Genomic DNA, 19,749 nt, shown 5'->3' on the forward strand with positions numbered 1-19,749 from the left:
CACCCGCCAAGCTATTAAAACCAGGGGCGGCGTGGAAGATGGACGTGGACCTGGGTAGGCAGCTCCAGTTCCCACAGGAGATATGCAGCACCACCTTAAGACCAGATGTGGTGCTGTGGTCTGCAGCTCTGAAGTCAGTAGTACTGATTGAGCTGACAGTGGAGGAGGGACTGGAAGCTGCCTACGAGAGAAAGAAGGCAAAGTATGCAGACCTGGTCGCGGAGTGCAGAGAAAGTGGATGGAGGGTGAGACTGTATCTGGTGGAGGTGGGAGCCAGAGGCTTTGTGGGCAGAACACCACGCCTGCTCAAGGACCTGGGACTACGGGAGCCACCCTGAGCAGATCCACCAAGGAGCTTTCAGAAGTAGCAGAGAAATCTAGCCACTGGCTCTGGCTCAAACGACGCGACAAGGCTTGGGGAGCAACATCCATGTAGGTTTTGCTGCAGGGGGTGTCAGGGAGACGTCCCTGTTCACTGCCCCGCCACCGGGAGATGTTCTGTGCTAAGGGGCGAAACATCAATGAGAGGTGGTCCCCAGCTGAAGGCCCTGCAGCAAAACCTTTTCTGGTATGCGGTCAGGTTTAGGCCTGCCTCAGGGAAGAGGACGTCCTTGCCATGCACAGTCCACCACAGGCAACGGTGGAGGTGCGACAGGCCTAAGGCCAGCGGCAAGACCACCTCGCTGTAATTACAATGTCATATTGAGTAAAAAAACTAACTTGTGTCTTGTGTGGAGTTATGTTTATATAACTTTCATATGTATCATTTATTTATATTTAGTATGACAGTAATACTGTCATATTGAGTAAAAAAAACTAACTTGTGTCTTTACAAACCTTACAAAATATTTTTTTCCAGCAAAACTCACAGAGACATTTCTCCAGGCATTATTAGCCATTTGACATGTGTGGTTAAGGAGTTATGTTTAAAAAACTGTCGTATTGAATGTGGCAGTTGTACTGTCATTATGAGTAAAACCTATTTTTTGTATTTGCAAACCTTACAAACATACCTGACTCTAGTAAAACTCACATGGATTCAATATTACAGGCATTGTTAGACATAATGCATGTTTGGTTTTGGAGTTATGTTTATATAACTTTCATATTTAGTATGACAGTAATACTGTCATATTGAGTAAAAAAAAACTAACGTGTGTCTTTACAAACCTTACAAAATGTTGTTTTCCAGTAAAACTCACAAAGAGACATTTCTCCAGGCATTATTAGCCATTTAAAATTTGTGGTTAAGGAGTTATGTTTAAATAACTGTCATATTGAATGTGGCAGTTGTACTGTCATTATGAGTAAAACCTATTTTTTGTAATTGTAAACCTTACCAAAATACTTTATTTTGGTAAAACTCACACTGATACAATATTACAGGCATTTTTAGACATAATGCATGTTTGGTTTTGGAGTTATGTTTATATAACTTTCATATATAGTATGACAGCTATACTGTTATATTGGGTTATATAAGTTAGTTTATATTAAAACTAACTTGTGTCTTTACAAACCTTACAGTAAAACACACAAAGATACATTTCTACAGGCATATTAGCCATTTTGCATGTGTCGTTTAGGAGTTATGTTTAAATAACTGTCATATTGAGTGTGACACTATCATAGTGAGAAAAAACTAATTTTTGTATTTGCAAACCTTACAAACACATCTGACTCTAGTAAAACTCACATGGATTAAATATGACAGGCATTGTTACACATTTTGCATGTTTAGTTTAGGAATTATGATGGAATACTTTTTTATTGCTTTTTTCGCATTATCTCAGGATTTTAAGAACATTACTATCATATTGAGTAAAAAAACACTTTTTGTGATTGCAAGATTTAAAAAAAAGCATATGTTTCGAGTCAAACGCATTTGGTTGCATTATTTCAGGCATCATTAGTCATTTTGCATGTGTAGTTTAGGAGTTATGTTTAAATAACTGTCATATTGAGTGTGACAGTATACTGTTATAGTGAGTAAAACCTAATTTTTGTATTTGCAAACCTTACAAAAACAACTGCTTCTAGTAAAACTCACATGCATTTAATATTTCAGTAATTTTTAGACATTTTGCATGATGGGCTTAGAAATTATGTTGGAAAACATTTTTATTGCTTTTTTCGCATTATCTCAGGATTACTTCATATTGAGTAAAAAACTACTTTTTGTGTTTGCAAGATTTGAAAAAAGCATATGTTTTGAGTAAAACTCCCAAGGATGCATTATTTCAGGCATTATTAGCCATTTTGCATGTGTGGTTTAGAAGTTATGTTTAAATAACTGTCAAATTGAGTGTGACACTGTTATAGTGAGAAAAAACTATTTTTTGTATTTGCAACCCTTACAAAAACAATAGATTCTTGTAAAACTCACATGGATTCAATATTACATGCATTTTTAGACATTTTGCATGTTTTGTTTAGGAATTATGATGGAATACATTTTTATTGCTTTTTTCGCATTATCTCAGGATTTTAAGATTATTACTGTCATATTGAGTAAAAAACTACTTTTTGTGTTTGCAAGCCTTAAAAAAGCATACGTTTTGAGTAAAACTCACAAAAAAGCATTGTTTCAGGCATTATTAGTCATTTTTCATGTGTAGTTTATCAGTTATGTTTAAATAACTGTCATATTGAGTGTGACAGTATACTGTCATTGTGAGTAAAACCTAATTTTTGTATTTGCAAACCTTCCAAAAACAACTGATTCTAGTAAAACTCACATGGATTCAATATTACAGTTATTTTTAGACATTTTGCATGTTTTGTTTAGGAATTATGATGGAATACATTTTTATTGCTGTTTTCGCATTATCTCAGGATTTTAAGAACATTGCTGTCATAGTGAGTAAAAAAAGACGTTTTGTTTTTGCAAACCTAACAAAAAAATGTTTTCCAGTAAAACTCACAAAGATATATTTCTCCAGGTAATATTAGCCATTTTGCATATGTGGTTTAGGAGTTATGTTTGAATAATTGTCATATTGAGTGTGACAGTATACTGTCATTGTGTGTAAAACCAAAATTTTTGTAATTGTAAACCTTACAAAAACAACTGATTCTAGTAAAACTCACATGGATTCAATATTACATGCATTTTTAGACATATTGCATGTTTTGTTAGGTATTATGATATAATACATTTTTATTGCTTTGTTCGCATTATCTCAGGATTTTAAGATTATTACAATATTAGTCATATTGAGTACAAAACTACTTTTTGTGTTTTCAAACCTTAAAAAAGCATATGTTTCGAGTAAAACTCACAATAATGCATTATTTCAGGCATTATTAGTCATTTTTCATGTGTAGTTTATCAGTTAGGATTAACAAACTGTCATATTGAGTGTGACAGTATACTGTCATAGTGTGTAAAACCTAATTTTTGTATTTGCAAACATTCCAAAAACAACTGATTCTAGTAAAACTCACATGGATTCAATATTACAGCCATTTTTAGACATTTTGCATGTTTTGTTTAGGAATTATAATGGAATACATTTTTATTGCTTTTTTCACATTTTCTCAGGATTTTAAGATTATTAATGTCATATTGAGTAAAAAACTACTTTTTGTGTTTGCAAGCCTTAAAAAAGCATACGTTTTGAGTAAAACTCACAATTTAGTAAAGTGAAGTACTTCTTATAATGCTCAACTCGAACTTTTAATGAAGTCCAGCACACAGATACAACATACACAGCTCTACTGTTGTCAAAACACTGCTGGCCCCGGTGCCTAGGACCTCGCCTGAACCCCTAGTGGTGGTCACGGTGCTGCCTGAACAAAAAGGCACATTAACATTACAACATTCCCTCCACCCATAGTCCAGTCAAATATTCATACTCCCCTCTTAGTGTAATACACAACCCCCATAAATCACTGAGTCTGTATGAGAACATAGTCCTTAAGATATGATGGAGGTTTCCTTTGGCGAGCGGTGTCCCTGACTCCCACTTCTGCATCCTGTGCTTGATCACCTGGTTCCTGCTCATCGGGTTCCAGATCAACTAGTTCCTGATCAACTAGTTCCTGATCAACTGCTCCTGGTGGTGCTGAATGAAAATCCTCGGGAAAACTGTACTCTGATGTTTCACGAAGAGTTTCCTTCTGATCATAACGTGGACGGATCTGATCCTAAAGTCTTCCCACCAGCTTGCCATCTTGAGTTTTTGCTGTCCAAGACACTGGACCAGTCCTCTCCACGAGTCTCGCCTGAATCCATTTCTGACCCGCATATCCTCGCATGTATACAGCCTCACAGTCTGTGAACACTCGGTCCCTGGCCCTTTTGTCATGGTTTTGTTTTTGTTTTGCCTGGTTTGAGCCCACTTTGTCTGACAGTGCTGCGTTCGCAATCTCCTGTTCATTAGCAGCTCCGCAGGCGTAATGCCGGTTGTAGTCTGAGGGGTTGATCTGTACTTAAAGAGAAACCTAGACACTTTTGTTTCCACACTTCCCTCCCCCATCTTCTTGATGGCTTCCTTGAAGACCCGTACAGCCATTTGAGGACGGGTGGTATGGGGCTGTTGTCACATGTTTTACGCCATTTTTTCTGAGGAAATTTTCAAACTCTGCACTGACCAGACTTGGCCCATTGTCTGTAACCAGACTTGCTGGGATGCCATGAGTGGCAAATATGCTTCTCAATTTCTCAATAGTTATTGAGGAGGTTATGGACTGCATTGGGATGATCTCCATCCATTTGGAGTAAGCATCGATGACAATCAAAAACATTTTTCCCAGAATGGGCCCGCAAAAATCCAAATGTAGTCTCATCCATGGCTGATTTGGCCACTCCCAGGGATGCAGCGGCGCGGCCGGAGGTGTGGCCTGGTTAGCTTGACATGTATGACATCTGCGCACTGCTGCCTCCAACTCCTCATCCATGTTGGGCCACCATACGTAACTTCGGGCTAGAGATTTCATCCTTGAGACCCCTGGATGAGCTGCATGTAGCTCTTCCGTCATTACCTGCCGACCCCGAGGTGGTATTACCACCCTTGTCCCCCACAGAAGGCAGCCATCCTCCACACTCAGCTCATGCTGTCTTTTCATATACGGCTTCACTCGTGGATCAGCACATACCTTGGGCCAGGAACCATGTAACAGCCATTGTTGCACTCTGGACAATATTGGATCTCGTCTGGTCCAGTCCCGGATCTGCTTGGCTTGCAATGGTGTGCCATTCATGTGTTCCATCAGCATTATTGCCTCTTCCTCGCGTGGTGTACTGCTGGGCATGACTGGCAATGGGAGTCGGCTTAAGGCATCAGCGTTCCCATGTTTCGAGCCTTCCTTGTATTCTAAGGTGTATTCATAAGCTGCCAAAAGCAAGGCCCACCTCTGCATTCTGGCTGCCGCCAACTGTGGAATGCTTTTGCTCTCACCCAAAAGACCCAGCAGCGGTTTGTGATCTGTGACGATGGTGCAGTGCTTGCTGAAAAGGTATTGATGAAATTTTTTTAGGCCAAACATGATGGCTAGTGCCTCCTTTTCCAATTGAGAGTAACCCCTCTCAGCCACTGTTAGTGAACGGGACATGTATCCAATGGGCTTTTCTGAACCATCTGGGAAACGGTGAGATAGAACGGCCCCCACACCGTATGGGGAAGCATCACAGGCCAGATAAAGTGGCTTTCCGTCATCAAAATGTATCAATAGTTGATCAGATTGGAGACACTTTTTTGCTGCCTCGAATGCTCGACTCTGATTCATCGTCCATTTCCACGCATTTCCCTTTCTCAACAGTTCATGTAAAGGCTCCAAGATGGTGGATATGTTTGGCAAGAATCTGTGATAGTAATTTAGCATTCCAAGTAACGATTTCAACTGTGTCTGGTCAGTTGGCTGAGGAGCTTCAACTTTATCTGCCACTGGATGGATGCCGTTGCAGTTAATTTTGTAACCGAGATACACTACCTCGGGTGCCATGAACACACATTTTTGTCGTTGCAAGCGAAGGCCTGCAGCTGCAATTCTTTCAAGCACCCCTCCGAGATTTTTTAAGTGGCTAGCATCATCCTTCCCTGTTACTAAGATGTCGTCCACTCTCACCACTACTTGAGACAGTCCTTGCAATAGACCATCCATGGTGCGCTGGAAAGTGCCTGGTGCCGAAGACACTCCATACGGCAATCTTGTGTACTGGTATAGTCCTCGATGTGTGTTTATTGTTGTGAACTTCTTTGAGTCCTCATCTAACCTGAGTGGCTGGTAGGCTTGAGACATGTCCAGTTTGGTAAATTTTTGTCCACCTCCTAATACTGCTAACAAGTCCTCTGTTTTCGGGATTGGGTAGTTATCTAATTTTGACACTGGGTTTACAGTGACTTTATAGTCCCCACAGATTCTAGTTGTTTTGTCCGGTTTTATGATGGGCACAATGGGGGCGGCCCACTCCAAAAAGTTCACGGGTTCAAGAATGCCTTCCTTCTCCAGCCTTGCTAATTCAGCCTCAACTTTGTCTTTTAGTGCATATGGCAGTGGTCGAGCTTTGAAATATCTTGGCTTGGCATCTCGCTCAACATAGATTTTTGCGGAGGCCCCGACTAACATGCCCAGTTCCTTCTTAAAAACATCCTCATGTCTCGTGAGTAGCTCATCTAAGTCCTGCTGCATACTTAACCTCAGGCTAAATGCAGTGCTCCAATCTATTTGAATTGCTTTCAACCAATTTCTGCCCATGAGATTTGGGCCCTCTCCCTTTACCACCAGTAATGGTAATTGTTTTGCCTGCCCTCTGTAGTTGACTTGCACTTGCAGTTTCCCTAACACTCCCACCTTGTCTTTGGTGTAGGTGTATAGTTTCACATGTGTGTGTTGGAGTCTTCCTCCCCCCATCTTTTGGTACGTGTCCTCAGTAATTATCGTCATGCCTGCTCCAGTGTCAATTCCAAATTCAACGTCATGTCCATTTATTTGTACGTGCTCTTTGTATGGTTTCACTTTCTCCTCCATAGTCAGGTTATAGAGTGTGTGTGCATATTCTACATTTTCGGTCTCATTTCCCAACCTGTAAGTTGCACCTGATGTTGGTCCTTCAGGTTTCCTTATCTGCCTGGCACTGCGACATTTTCTGGCCAAGTGCCCGCTCTTGTGGCAATTGTGGCAAATTGCATCAATGAACCGGCAGTCTGTCGGCCCATGACTACCACCGCACCGGAAACAGCCACTCAGTGGGACGCGCCGATCTGCTCCTAGCTGGACTTTGTGGACCGTTCCTTCTGCCCCAGTTTGTTGCAAGTCCGCCAGGTCCTTGGATGCTGTTTCCATCGATGTGGCCAAGTCAATGGCCCGTGCTAGAGTCAATTTTCCATCATCCTCAGACAACAAACGACGTTGGATGCTATCCTCATTGATACCACACACAAGTCTGTCTCTAAGCATGTCATCTAATGCAGTTCCAAATTTGCAATGTTCCGTGAGCCTCCTTAGCTCCGCAACAAACGAAGAAACAGACTGACCTTGTTGTCTCAATTTGGAATGAAATTTGAATCGTTCCACAATCAAACTGGGTTTTGGCGCAAAGTGATCCGTTAATTTCTGAAGCATCTCCGTCAATGTCATGTCTGTATCCGCCGGCTTACCGGGCTGGCACAAATCCCGCAACACTGCATATACTTTGGCGCCACACGAACTCAGGAAAATTGCCTTCTGTTGTCCTTCGTCTGTGATTTTGTTAGCCACGAAGTAAAATTCCAGTCGTTCAGCATACTGTTGCCAATCATCCGTAGTTTGGTCAAACTCCGTTAAATTTCCAAACAACGCCATTGAAGTCTTGATTTATCCTCGTCGCCAATGTAGTAAAGTGAAGTACTTCTTATAATGCTCAACTCGAACTTTTAATGAAGTCCAGCACACAGATACAACATACACAGCTGTTAGCTCTACTGTTGTCAAAACCCCGCCTGAACCCCTAGTGGTGGTCACGGTGCTGCCTGAACAAAAAGGCACATTAACATTAAGCATTGTTTCAGGCAGTATTAGTCATTTTTCATGTGTAGTTTATCAGTTATGTTTAAATAACTGTCATATTGAGTGTGACAGTATACTGTCATTGTGTGTAAAACCTAATTTTTGTATTTGCAAACCTTCCAAAAACAACTGATTCTAGTAAAACTCACATGCATTCAATATAACATGCATTTTTAGACATTTTGCATGTTTTGTTTAGGAATTAAGATGAAATACATTTTTACTGCTTTTTTCGCATCATCTCAGGATTTTAAGAACATTTTTCATTTTTTCATTTTTTTTTCATTTATTTGTTTATTTCAGGCAATGACAAAAACGTACAAGTTGACAAAACATAATAATATAAATTAATATAGTGCATTATTGTCCAGTTTTGCCTGAAAGGGGAGTGGGAAGAAGATCATTTATTTAATCCCACCCCCAGTTCTCCATTCAGTGATTATTCACATGAGTTTCACTCTCACTTTGTTCAAGGATTATAATACAGATGTTGTATCATAGTGGCATTACCACAGGTAACAATAATTATTACACTGTAACAATCATTTGTATCAACAATGTAGGAATAATGAATATACCAACAATGGTAATAGCAATAATGGTAATAGACAACATAGCAATAATGGTAAGGAAACATTGAGCACATGTTACACTTTGAGACAGAGTACAGCAGCAGGTCAAATTAAAGACCCTCATCTCTATATTTGAACCAGACCCCATGTTTGTATAATAGTTTAAATCGATTAATAGTTTGGCATTGCTTGTGTTGTAAGTCCAGTTTGTTCCATAGTTTTACTCCGCATACAGACACACAAAAACCTTTACGAGTGGTTTGAGCTCTCGGCAATAAGAAATATCCAAAGCCTCTCAAGTTATGAGCTTGCACTAGTCTTATAAAAAAACATTGTAGATTAGGTGGCAATAATTTGTTAAAAGCTTCATATAAGATTATTAATGTGTTATATTTAACAAGGTCATCAAATTTGAGCAACTTTGATTGCATAAACAGATTATGAGTATGTTCTAAATAACCAACGTTGTGAATGATCCGCACTGCTCTTTTCTGTAATATGATCAGAGGATGAATTGTGTTTTGGTAAGTATTCCCCCATACTTCAACACAGTATGTAAGGTATGGGAGTACCAAGGTGCAGTATAGAGTACGGAGTGCATTTTCATTGAGGTATAGTTTTGCTTTGTTTATAATTGAGAGGCTTTTGGAGATTTTTGTTTTAATGTGTCTGACATGAGGTTTCCATGATAGTTTACTATCAATTATTACTCCCAAAAATGCATTCTCATTTACGATTTCAATTTGAGTACCATCAATACTTATTTTCTTTTCATACGTTTGGTTGCGATTTCCAAACATTACTATCTTAGTTTTATTTATATTCAAAGATAATTGATTTGTGTCCATCCATTTTTTTACAATGTTTAGTTATGTGTTTACTGTATTTATGAGGTCATTATAGTCATCACTACTGTAGAATAAATTTGTGTCGTCTGCAAAAAGTATAAATTTCAGTATTTTGGATGTATTAAACATGTCATTAATATATATGGGGACGGCGTGGCGAAGTTGGTAGAGTGGCTGTGCCAGCAATCGGAGGGTTGCTGGTTACTGGGGTTCAAGCCCCACCTTCTAACATCCTAGTCACGTCCGTTGTGTCCTTGGGCAAGACACTTCACCCTTGCTCCTGATGGGTGCTGGTAGCACCTTGCATGGCAGCTCCCTCCATCAGTGTGTGAATGTGTGTGTGAATGGGTGAATGTGGAAATACTGTCTAAGCGCTTTGAGTACCTTGAAGGTAGAAAAGCGCTATACAAGTATAACCCATTTATCATTTAATTATATACATTAAACAGTTTTGGCCCCAACACGGACCCTTGGGGGACACCACAAGCAATGCCAAGGGTATCAGATAAAAATTGACCCATTTTAACAAACTTTACCCTCCTTGTTAAAGTTAACCAGTCACCAGGCAGCCCCCTAATTCCATATCTTCCCATTTTATCTAGTAGAATTGAATGATTAATGGTATCAAAGGCTTTCTTTAGGTCAATAAAAATACCAACTGCATATCTTTTATGCTCCAGTGCATTAGTAATTTCCTCAATAGCTTCAGTTATTGCCATTGAAGTTGTTCTTTTGGACCTAAAGCCATACTGACTGTGATGTTATGTTCCAGGTAATATAAGAACTACACTACCCAGCATGCAACGGGAGTTATGAGCATGCGCGGTAGCCGGAGAAGTGTTGTATGTGGCCATGCCGGCAGCTAGAATGTTGTGATGAGCACGCTTTATGAGTAAACGTTTAGAACTCAGCCAACACGCCTCGTCTGGATTATTTACAAACAGACAGACAACACATGGTGTCAGAAGTGGCCGTGAGCAGCGTCGGACGGAATGTTTGCCACAAAGGAGCCACGAAAGACGAGCGGACGGAAGATGTCTCCGGTCGCGTGAGTGAAAACGTGCAAAGGACGCCACATTTCTGAGGAGTTTGCTACGTGTGTGAAGACTTTGAGCGGCTGTAAAGTGACACAGAGGACAAGGGACAGATTGAATAAATAGAAGGGGATCTTGTGCCCGAGTTGGAGGAAAGCCAACAACACAAAGAGCTGTGGAGTCCCGGTAACTTACCCCAAAGTGCAGTCATGGAAACGCTAAGTCCACCTAGCCCAATGCTACTAACTGCTAATCTTGCCAATAACTGGAAGCGTTTTAAGCAAAGATTTAATATATATTTAGCAGCAAGCGGAGCAGGAGCTGATATTGAAAAGCTGAAAGCTCATATTCTTTTGCATGTTATTGGAGAAGATGCTTTGGACATATATAATAGCTTTCAGCTGGATGAAGCTAATTTGACTCTGGAACAGCTAATGACAAAGTTTGAAGAATACTTTGTGCCTCGTCAAAACGTGACATTTGAGCATACTTGCCAACCCTCCCGTTTTTAGCGGGAGAATCCCGATATTCAGCGCCTCTCCCGACAACCTCCCGACAGAGATTTTCTCCCGACAAACTCCCAGTATTCAGCTGGAGCTGGAGGCCACGCCCCCCCCAAAAAAAGTCTGCCGCAGCTGCAATTGGACCTGACCAGCCTCCGGGTACAAGTACTGGAGTACCAATTGCTTGCCAGGGAAGATCTTCCCCAGGAAGCAAGGATTGACCGGTTTTGGGCCATGCTAGGGAGAGATGGAAGATTCCACACTCTCGTGCATTTGATGAAAGCACTTTTGTGCGTGCCACACAGCAATGCATCATCAGAGAGGGTGTTCAGCATGGTTAGAAAAATAGTGACAGAGAATAGAAAGAGGATGGACAATTCAACCCTTAACAAAGCATTGTACTTTCAAGTACAAAAATGAGTAGATGAGTGTTGTGTAAATAAATGAACACTAAAATTCAAGTATTTCTTTTATATATATATATATATATATATATATATATATATATATATATATATATATATATATATATATATATATATATATATATATATATATATATATATGTAACGGTGTAGAAACAGACGTTCATTATGCTTGATTAAATTATGAATGAAGTGTTGCAACAGCGCCTGTTGCTGGCGAGAAGTGGTATGTACTTTACCTGCGAGAAGTGCTCAGAACTGTGCCTTCCAACTGATAATACCGTGACCCAAGTGGACTCACAGTCTCACAATTTGCACTGGTTTGCAGGACCGTCACATATACAGCTAGAATTCACCAACTCAAGAATTTCATATATATATATATATATATATATATATATATATATATATATATATATATATATATATATATATATATATATATATATATATATATATATATATATATATATATATATATATATGTAAATATATATATATATATATATATATATATATATATATATATATATATATATATATATATATATATATATATATATATATATATATATATATATATATGAAATTCTTGAGTTGGTGAATTCTAGCTGTAAATATACTCTCCTCTTAACCACGCCCCTAACCACGCCCCCCGCCCAACCACGCCCCCGCCCCTGACCAAGCGCCCCCCCCCCCCCCCCCCCCCCACCTCCCGATATTGGAGGTCTCAAGGTTGGCAAGTATGCATTTGAGAGGTATAAGTTTTTCACACATGACCAAAAGCAAGGAGTACATTTTGATCAGTACATGGCAGAGCTTCACACGCTAAGCAAAACATGTGAATTTGACACTCTGAGAGACTCATTAGTGAGAGATAGAATTGTTTGTGGTACAATGGATAATGCACTGAGAGAAAGACTGCTTCGAGAAACTGGGCTTACGTTAGATAAGTGTGTCAGTATGTGTAGAGCAGCTGAGACCACCAGAGCTCAAGCAAAAGAGCTACGGAGAGGTGAAACAACAGTGCATGCCATACATAAAGAACAATGGAAAAATAAAATGTGTACCAAACAAAAGGATCAAAAAGACAAATCCATGGAATTTAGATGTGGTAAATGTGGAGGCAGCCACAAGCCAAAATATTGTCCTGCATATGGAAAAACATGTAACAACTGTGGAAGGAGCAATCACTACGCAAAGTGTTGCAAAGCAGCTTCAAGAAAGAAAGTTCACACAGTTGAAGAAGATGATGATAAGGAGGAGTTTATTGTCAATGTGGTGCAAGCATGCACAATTGAAAAAGAAGAATGGATTGTTCCAATTACAGTGAATCAGACAACAATACCATTCAAGTTAGATACAGGTGCTCACGTAAACCTGCTATCTTTGGAAGATTACAAAACACTGACTGTAAAGAGCAAAATCCATCCAGTAAAAACCAAAGTAAGTGGATACACTGGAGAACGAGTTCCTGTTAAAGGCGGATGTATTGCAACTTTTAAACACAAGGGTCGACAAATGAGAGCACAGCTACTGATCGTGGATATGAGTGTACAACCAATCCTGGGACTCAGTGCATGCACAAAGCTCAATCTTGTCTAAAGAGTGTTTGTGGTGACATCTCAAGAAACTACAAATGCTCAGGACACACTCATGGAAGAGTATAAGGACTGCTTTCAAGGACTTGGATGTCTACCTGGACTACATAAAATATGTGTAGATAAAAATGTGTTTCCTGTTGTGCACCCGTGCAGGAAAGTCCCATTTGATCTGCGTGAAAAACTGAAAGATGAACTAGCGCGAATGGAAAAGTTGGGAGTCATTAAAAGAATAGATGAGCCAACTGAATGGGTCAGCTCGCTGGTTGTTGTGCAAAAGAAAACAGGTGCCCTAAGAATATGCTTGGATCCAAGAGACCTAAATAAAGCAATCAGAAGAGAGCATTTCAAGTTACCAACCAGGGAAGAGATCATGGCACAATTTGCTGGAGCAAATGGTTCAGCAAATTAGATGCTTCATCAGGTTTCTGGCAGATGAAGCTTGACGAGGAGAGTTCAAGACTGTGCACATTTAACACCCCGGAGGGCAGGTACAGGTTTCTTCGTCTACCATACGGCATCTTGTCAGCGCCTGAAGTATATCATAAAACCATTCACATGATTTTTGAGCACATACCCGGAGTTGAGACAATGATGGATGATATCATAGTGTGGGGCTCAACCCGAAAAGAACACGACGAAAGACTGAGACAAGTGCTAGACAAGACAAGGGAGGTGAACCTGAAACTTAACAAACAAAAATGTGAGTTTGGAGTGAAGTCACTTACCTTTGTGGGAGATGTTGTGAGTGAAGAGGGCGTGAAGCCAGACCCGAGAAAAACTTCAGCAATCAACAACATGGAAAGGCCAACCAACAAAGATGAGGTCGGACGTTTCCTGGGGATGGTCACCTATCTTGCCAAGTTTGTCCCACAACTGTCAACACAGTCAGCACCTCTCAGGAGTCTTCTTGAACAAAAGAATGAATGGATATGGTCCCACGAGCAAGAACAATGTTTTCTGAAACTGAAAGAGACTCTTACACAGGAGCCCGTGTTAAAGTTTTATGACCCCGAGAAGAGCACCAGGATCTCGGCAGATGCATCGCAGTATGGCCTGGGAGCAGTGCTACTGCAGCAACATGAAGAGCAGTGGCTACCTGTCGCCTATGCATCCAGAGCACTGACAAGTGCAGAGACCAGGTATGCTCAAATTGAAAAATAATTGTTAGCAAGTTTGTATGCATGTAAGGGTTTCCATCAATATGTATATGGACAGATGTTTCAAGTGGAAACCGATCATAAACCGTTGGTGTCTATCATGAACAAACCGTTGAATGACTGTCCAGTACGAATACAGCGCATGCTAATTCGACTGCAAAAATATGACGTGCACATGATATATACACAAGGAAAATATATGTACACAGCCGACACATTGTCTAGAGCAGTGGACAAGAGAGAACTTGCAGACAGTGAAAATAGCACAGAGATACAGGCATATGTAGATATGGTAGTGACATCTTTGCCGGTGACTGCAGACAGAACAGAACAAATACGGAAAGAGACTATTGCTGATGAAACTATGAAAGAACTCAAGAGCACAATACAGAATGGATGGCCTGACAACAAAAAAGGATTGCCCCTTGAAAATACAAGACTACTGGAATTGTAGAGCTGAGCTTACAATGGTGGATGACATAGTGCTAAAAGGGAGCAAATTTGTTATTCCGTACTCACTGCACAAACAGATGCTCGAAAAGATACACGAAGGCCACCTCGGTGAAGTCAAGTGTAAAAGGAGGGCTAGAGAAGTAATGTTCTGGCCAAGGATCAATCAGGATATTAGCCAAACAACAGCGTCATGTGGAGTTTGCCGAACTTACAGGCCAAAACAACAAGCGGAGCCACTGATGACTCTAAACACTATTTCTTTATAGGGGGGAAGATGTGATGTTATGTTCCAGGTAATATAAGAACTACACTACCCAGCATGCAACGGGAGTTATGAGCATTCGCGGTAGCCGGAGAAGTGTTGTATGTGGCCATGCCGGCAGCTAGAATTTTGTGATGAGCACGCTTTATGAATAAACGTTTAGAACTCAGCCAACACGCCTCGTCTGGATTATTTACAAACAGACAGACAACACACTGACCGTCATTGATTATATGATGCTCCTCAGAAAAGATTCGAGTCGAGAGTTAAATAGTTTCTCTAAGATTTTTGAGAACTGAGGCGAAAGAGAGATTGGTCTGTAATTGGTGAAAGCGTGTTTGCTGTCACTTTTGAAGAGCGGAGTTACTTTAGCGATTTTCATTTGACTTGGAAAGCAGCCAGTCTGGAATGATAAATTACATATATAAGTTAATGGTTTTACAATATTCAGGATAAACTTTTGAACCAATATCATGTTGATATCATGGCAGTCAGTGGAGCACTTACTTTTACACTTCCGCACAATGTTTGTCACTTCCTGCTCATTTGTAGCTGAGAGGAAGAATGACGAAGAATTAGTTTCAATAGTTGATTTTGTAACTCCATTGTCTGGGATATCAACAGCCAATTTAGGACCAACATTTACAAAAAAACAATTGAACTTGTTTACTACATCAGTCATATTATAATCTTCACCTTTTTCATCAATAAAGTAATCAGGATATGTCAACTTGGAATATCCTTGTTTTATTAGACTATTCAAAACATCCCAAGTTCCTTTTATATTATTTTTGTTTTCATATAGTTTTTTTTTATAATATAACCGTTTGCTTGTTCTTATAATATCAGTTAATTTATTTTTATACTTCTTGTATCGTTGTTCGACTTCTTTTGTTTTTATTTTGATGAAAAGTTTGTAGAGATTGTTTTTCTTTTTACGGGCATTAATTATCCCTTTTGTGATCCAAGGGCTATTTTTATTTTTTCCTTTTATAAAATATTATTTTACGGGGCAATGTTTATTATGCAGGGAAGTAAAGATGTCTAAAAAATTACAATAAGCACTGTCCACATTAGGTTCTCTGTATACTGAAGTCCAATCCTGAACTGCCAAACTATTGTTTAGGGCACAGATTGTTTCCTCAGTTGTTATTCGTTTAGAGATTTTTGCCATAGTGTCTTTGGTTTTCTAGAGATGACAGTCATATAAAGTAAAAACAGGTGAATGGTCAGTGATGTCACATATAAATAGGCCACTGGTGACTTGATTTCCCACAATGTTTGTAAAAATGTTGTCAATGATTGTGGCACTATGTGTTGTTATTCTGCTTGGTTTGGTTATGGTTGGATATAGAGACAGGCTGTACATAGTGTCAATGAAGTCATCAACATGTTTTTGCTTGGTTGAGTTTAACAAATCAATGTTAAAATCACCACAGATAAATATGTTTTTTTGGTTCACAGAGGAAAATAGTTTACCCATCCACTCATTGAAAGTTTCTATGCTTGAACCAGGTGCCCGGTATACACAGCTCATGAAGATATTTGTCTTTTTGTCATTTAGGATTTCCACTGTTAAACATTAAAATAATCCATCGACTGCTATGGTCATGTTTGTTAAAACTTTAAATGTAACAGATTTATGAATGTACAATGCGACCCCTCCTCCTATTTTATTTATTCTGTTTATGTATGTTAATTCATAGTCATTCAGACTAAAATCAATACCTTTATCATTGTTGAACCAGGTTTCAGTGATTGCAACAATGGTAAATGGATGACTAAATTATTTCAAGTAATCCTTGATAGCCTCAAAATTAGTGTACATGCTTCGACTATTGAAATGTATTATAGATAGACTATCTTCTGATTTTACACTGTTTTCATATTGTTCGCGGGTAAAATAATTACAGTTTTTAACAATCGCAGAGAAAAAATTATTATCAGGGTCTATGTCCATATCAGTCTCTGTTGTGGTGTGCTCTTGATACTCACACATGTCCAGTTCTTTTTGTTGATGTTGGAGGATCTTCTGTAACATGTCCATATTAATACTTGGTGTGGTCTGTGTTCTTGGTGTGGGTAGCATTGAGATGATGTAAAAGTCACAAGCTACATTGATACCAAGTACTGCATCAATGTCAATACTTATCAAGATCTTCTATTTTCCTTATCACCAAGATTTTTGCTTCCTCCGGCGTCCCATTTAGTTTGATGAAGATCTTACAGTTCGTTACCCAGGTTTGTTGAATCTTGCTTTGCCTTTTAAGTTGTCGTGCGACCCTTGCGATGTCAGCATTTTTCTTGGTCAAGTGTTCATTGATGAAAACATCTGTTCCTTTGAGTTTGCGTCCTTGCCTTAATAATGTGATCTTCTTCTTTCTGCTTGCGAATCTCATGATGACAGCGGGTGGTCTCTGGTTCCTCATGGGCAGTGGGTGACAAGCCTCGATGTGCTCCAGGTCCATCTCTATCCCCCTGCTTTGGAGATAGGAGGCCACCTGCTGCTCCACCGACTGTGCCTCCTGCACGCTGGGCTCCCCGCTGTCCGCGGCCACCGCACGTGCGTAGTTGCGTGGCTTGATCTTGATCCCGGTGATGACCACATCATTCATGCGGGAGTATTGCTCCAGCTCGTCCACTCGCTGCTCCAGGTCCACAATGCGCCGGTCTTTTTCCACGTTCTGGAGGCGTAGTTGTTTCACCTCCTCCAGTAGGCCCAAAAGCTGCTCCTGGTGCTCCCTCACCGCATGAGAACATTACTGTCATAGTGAGTAAAAAAAGACCTTTTGTTTATTCAAACCTAACAAAAATATGTTTTCCAGTAAACTCACAAAGATACATTTCTCCAGGTAATATTAGCCATTTTGCATATGTGGTTTAGGAGTTATGTTTGAACAATTGTCATATTAAGTGTGACAGTATACTGTCATTGTGCGTAAAACCAAATTGTTTTTATTTGCAAACCTTACAAAAACAACAGATTCTAGTAAAACTCACATGGATTCTATATTACATGCATTTTTAGACATTTTGCATGTTTTGTTTAGGAATTAAGATGAAATACATTTGTATTGCTTTTTCGCATCATCTCAGGATTTTAAGAACATTACTGTCATATTGAGTAAAAAAACTACTTTTTGTGTTTGAAAGCCTTAAAAAAGCATATGTTTTGAGTAAAACTCTCAAAAATGCATTATTTCAGGCATTATTAGTCATTTTTCATGTGAAGTTTGTCAGTTATGTTTAAATAACTGTCATATTGAGTCTGACAGTATACTGTCATTGTGTGTAAAACATAATTTTTGTATTTGCAAACCTTCTAAAAACAACTGATTCTAGTTAAACTCACATGGATTCAATATTACATGCATTTTTAGACATTTTGCATGTTTAGTTTAGGAGTTATGTTTGAATAATTGTCATATTGAGTGTGACAGTATACTGTCATTGTGTGTAAATCCAAAATTTTTGTATTTGCAAACCTTACAAAAACAACAGATTCTAGTAAAACTCACATGGATTCTATATTACATGCATTTTTAGACATTTTGCATGTTTTGTTTAGGAATTAAGATGAAATACATTTTTATTGCTTTTTCGCATCATCTCAGGATTTTAAGAACTGTACTGTCATATTGAGTAAAAAAACTACTTTTTGTGTTTGAAAGCCTTAAAAAAGCATATGTTTTGAGTAAAACTCTCAAAAATGCATTATTTCAGGCATTATTAGTCATTTTTCATGTGAAGTTTGTATGTTTAAATAACTGTCATATTTAGTCTGACAGTATACTGTCATTGTGTGTAAAACATTTTGCATGTTTAGTTTAGGAATTATGATAGAATACATTTTTATTGCTTATTTCACATTATCTCAGGATTTTAAGAACATTACTGTCATATTAATTATGAAACTACTTTTTGTGTTTGCAAGCCTTAAAAGCATATATTTTGAGTAAAACTCACAAGAATGCATTATTTCAGGCATTATTAGTCATTTTTCATGTGTGGTTAGGAGCTATGTTTAAATAACTGTCATATTGAATGTGGCAGTTATACTGTCATAGAGAGTAAAACCCATATTTTGTATTTGCAAACCTTACAAAAACAACTGATTCTAGTAAAACTCACATGGATTCAATATTACAGGCTGTCGATTAACTACGGTCAAAGTATTGGACAGGACGTCGAAATGTGTAATAAAGTTGAACTTTATATAAGAAAAAAATGGGGATACAAACGGTACAAAACGATCTTTATATGTTGTTATCTGTCATTCCTTCATCACCCGTAGGCTGGTAATTATCATCTCAACAACCACAATGCACCTGCTCCCGGTCTTTCTAACATCCGGTTTGCTGCAATGCATTGTGGAACATGCAGTCTTTTAGTTTACCTTTTGTTAGGCTATTGAGTAGAAACAACTCAATTCAATGTCAGTGTTTCTCAAATAATCAATATCAAATACATGTATATTTCAAATCAATTCCCTTTTAACTCCTTTTAGCTGTAAATATTAATAGATCAATTTATCAGCAATTAAATCAAACATGCAAATTAGGAATGATCATTACACATGAACTATAGAAAGGTTATGAACAGAATCTGTGACAAAGGGCAGCCTTGGCGGAGTCCAACCCTCTGGAAACGGGTCCGGCAATGCGGACCAAGCTCTGACACTGATTATACAGGGAGCGAACCACCACAATAAGACAGTCCGTTACCCCATACTCTCTGAGCACTCCCCACAGGACATCCCGGGGTACACGGTCGAATGCCTTCTCCAAGTCCACAAAGCACATGTAGACTGGTTGGGCAAACTCCCATGCACCCTCAAGGACCCTGCCGAGAGTAGAAAGCTGGTCCACAGTTCCACGACCAGGACGAAAACCACACTATTCC

At 39.2% G+C, this 19,749-nt stretch overlaps 1 long non-coding RNA gene and 1 pseudogene across 1 annotated transcript in view; both read right to left on the reverse strand.

The window, feature by feature from the left end:
- Positions 1 to 19,749, reverse strand: part of LOC133639538 (uncharacterized) — a 717,313-nt gene that overhangs the window by 624,328 nt on the left and 73,236 nt on the right. The gene's annotated exons all lie outside the window — the stretch shown is intronic.
- On the reverse strand, positions 4,038 to 7,785 carry LOC133639862 (uncharacterized protein K02A2.6-like; annotated as a pseudogene).

Source organism: Entelurus aequoreus, linkage group LG22, assembly GCF_033978785.1.
Source record: "Entelurus aequoreus isolate RoL-2023_Sb linkage group LG22, RoL_Eaeq_v1.1, whole genome shotgun sequence".
Lineage (NCBI taxonomy): Eukaryota > Metazoa > Chordata > Actinopteri > Syngnathiformes > Syngnathidae > Entelurus > Entelurus aequoreus.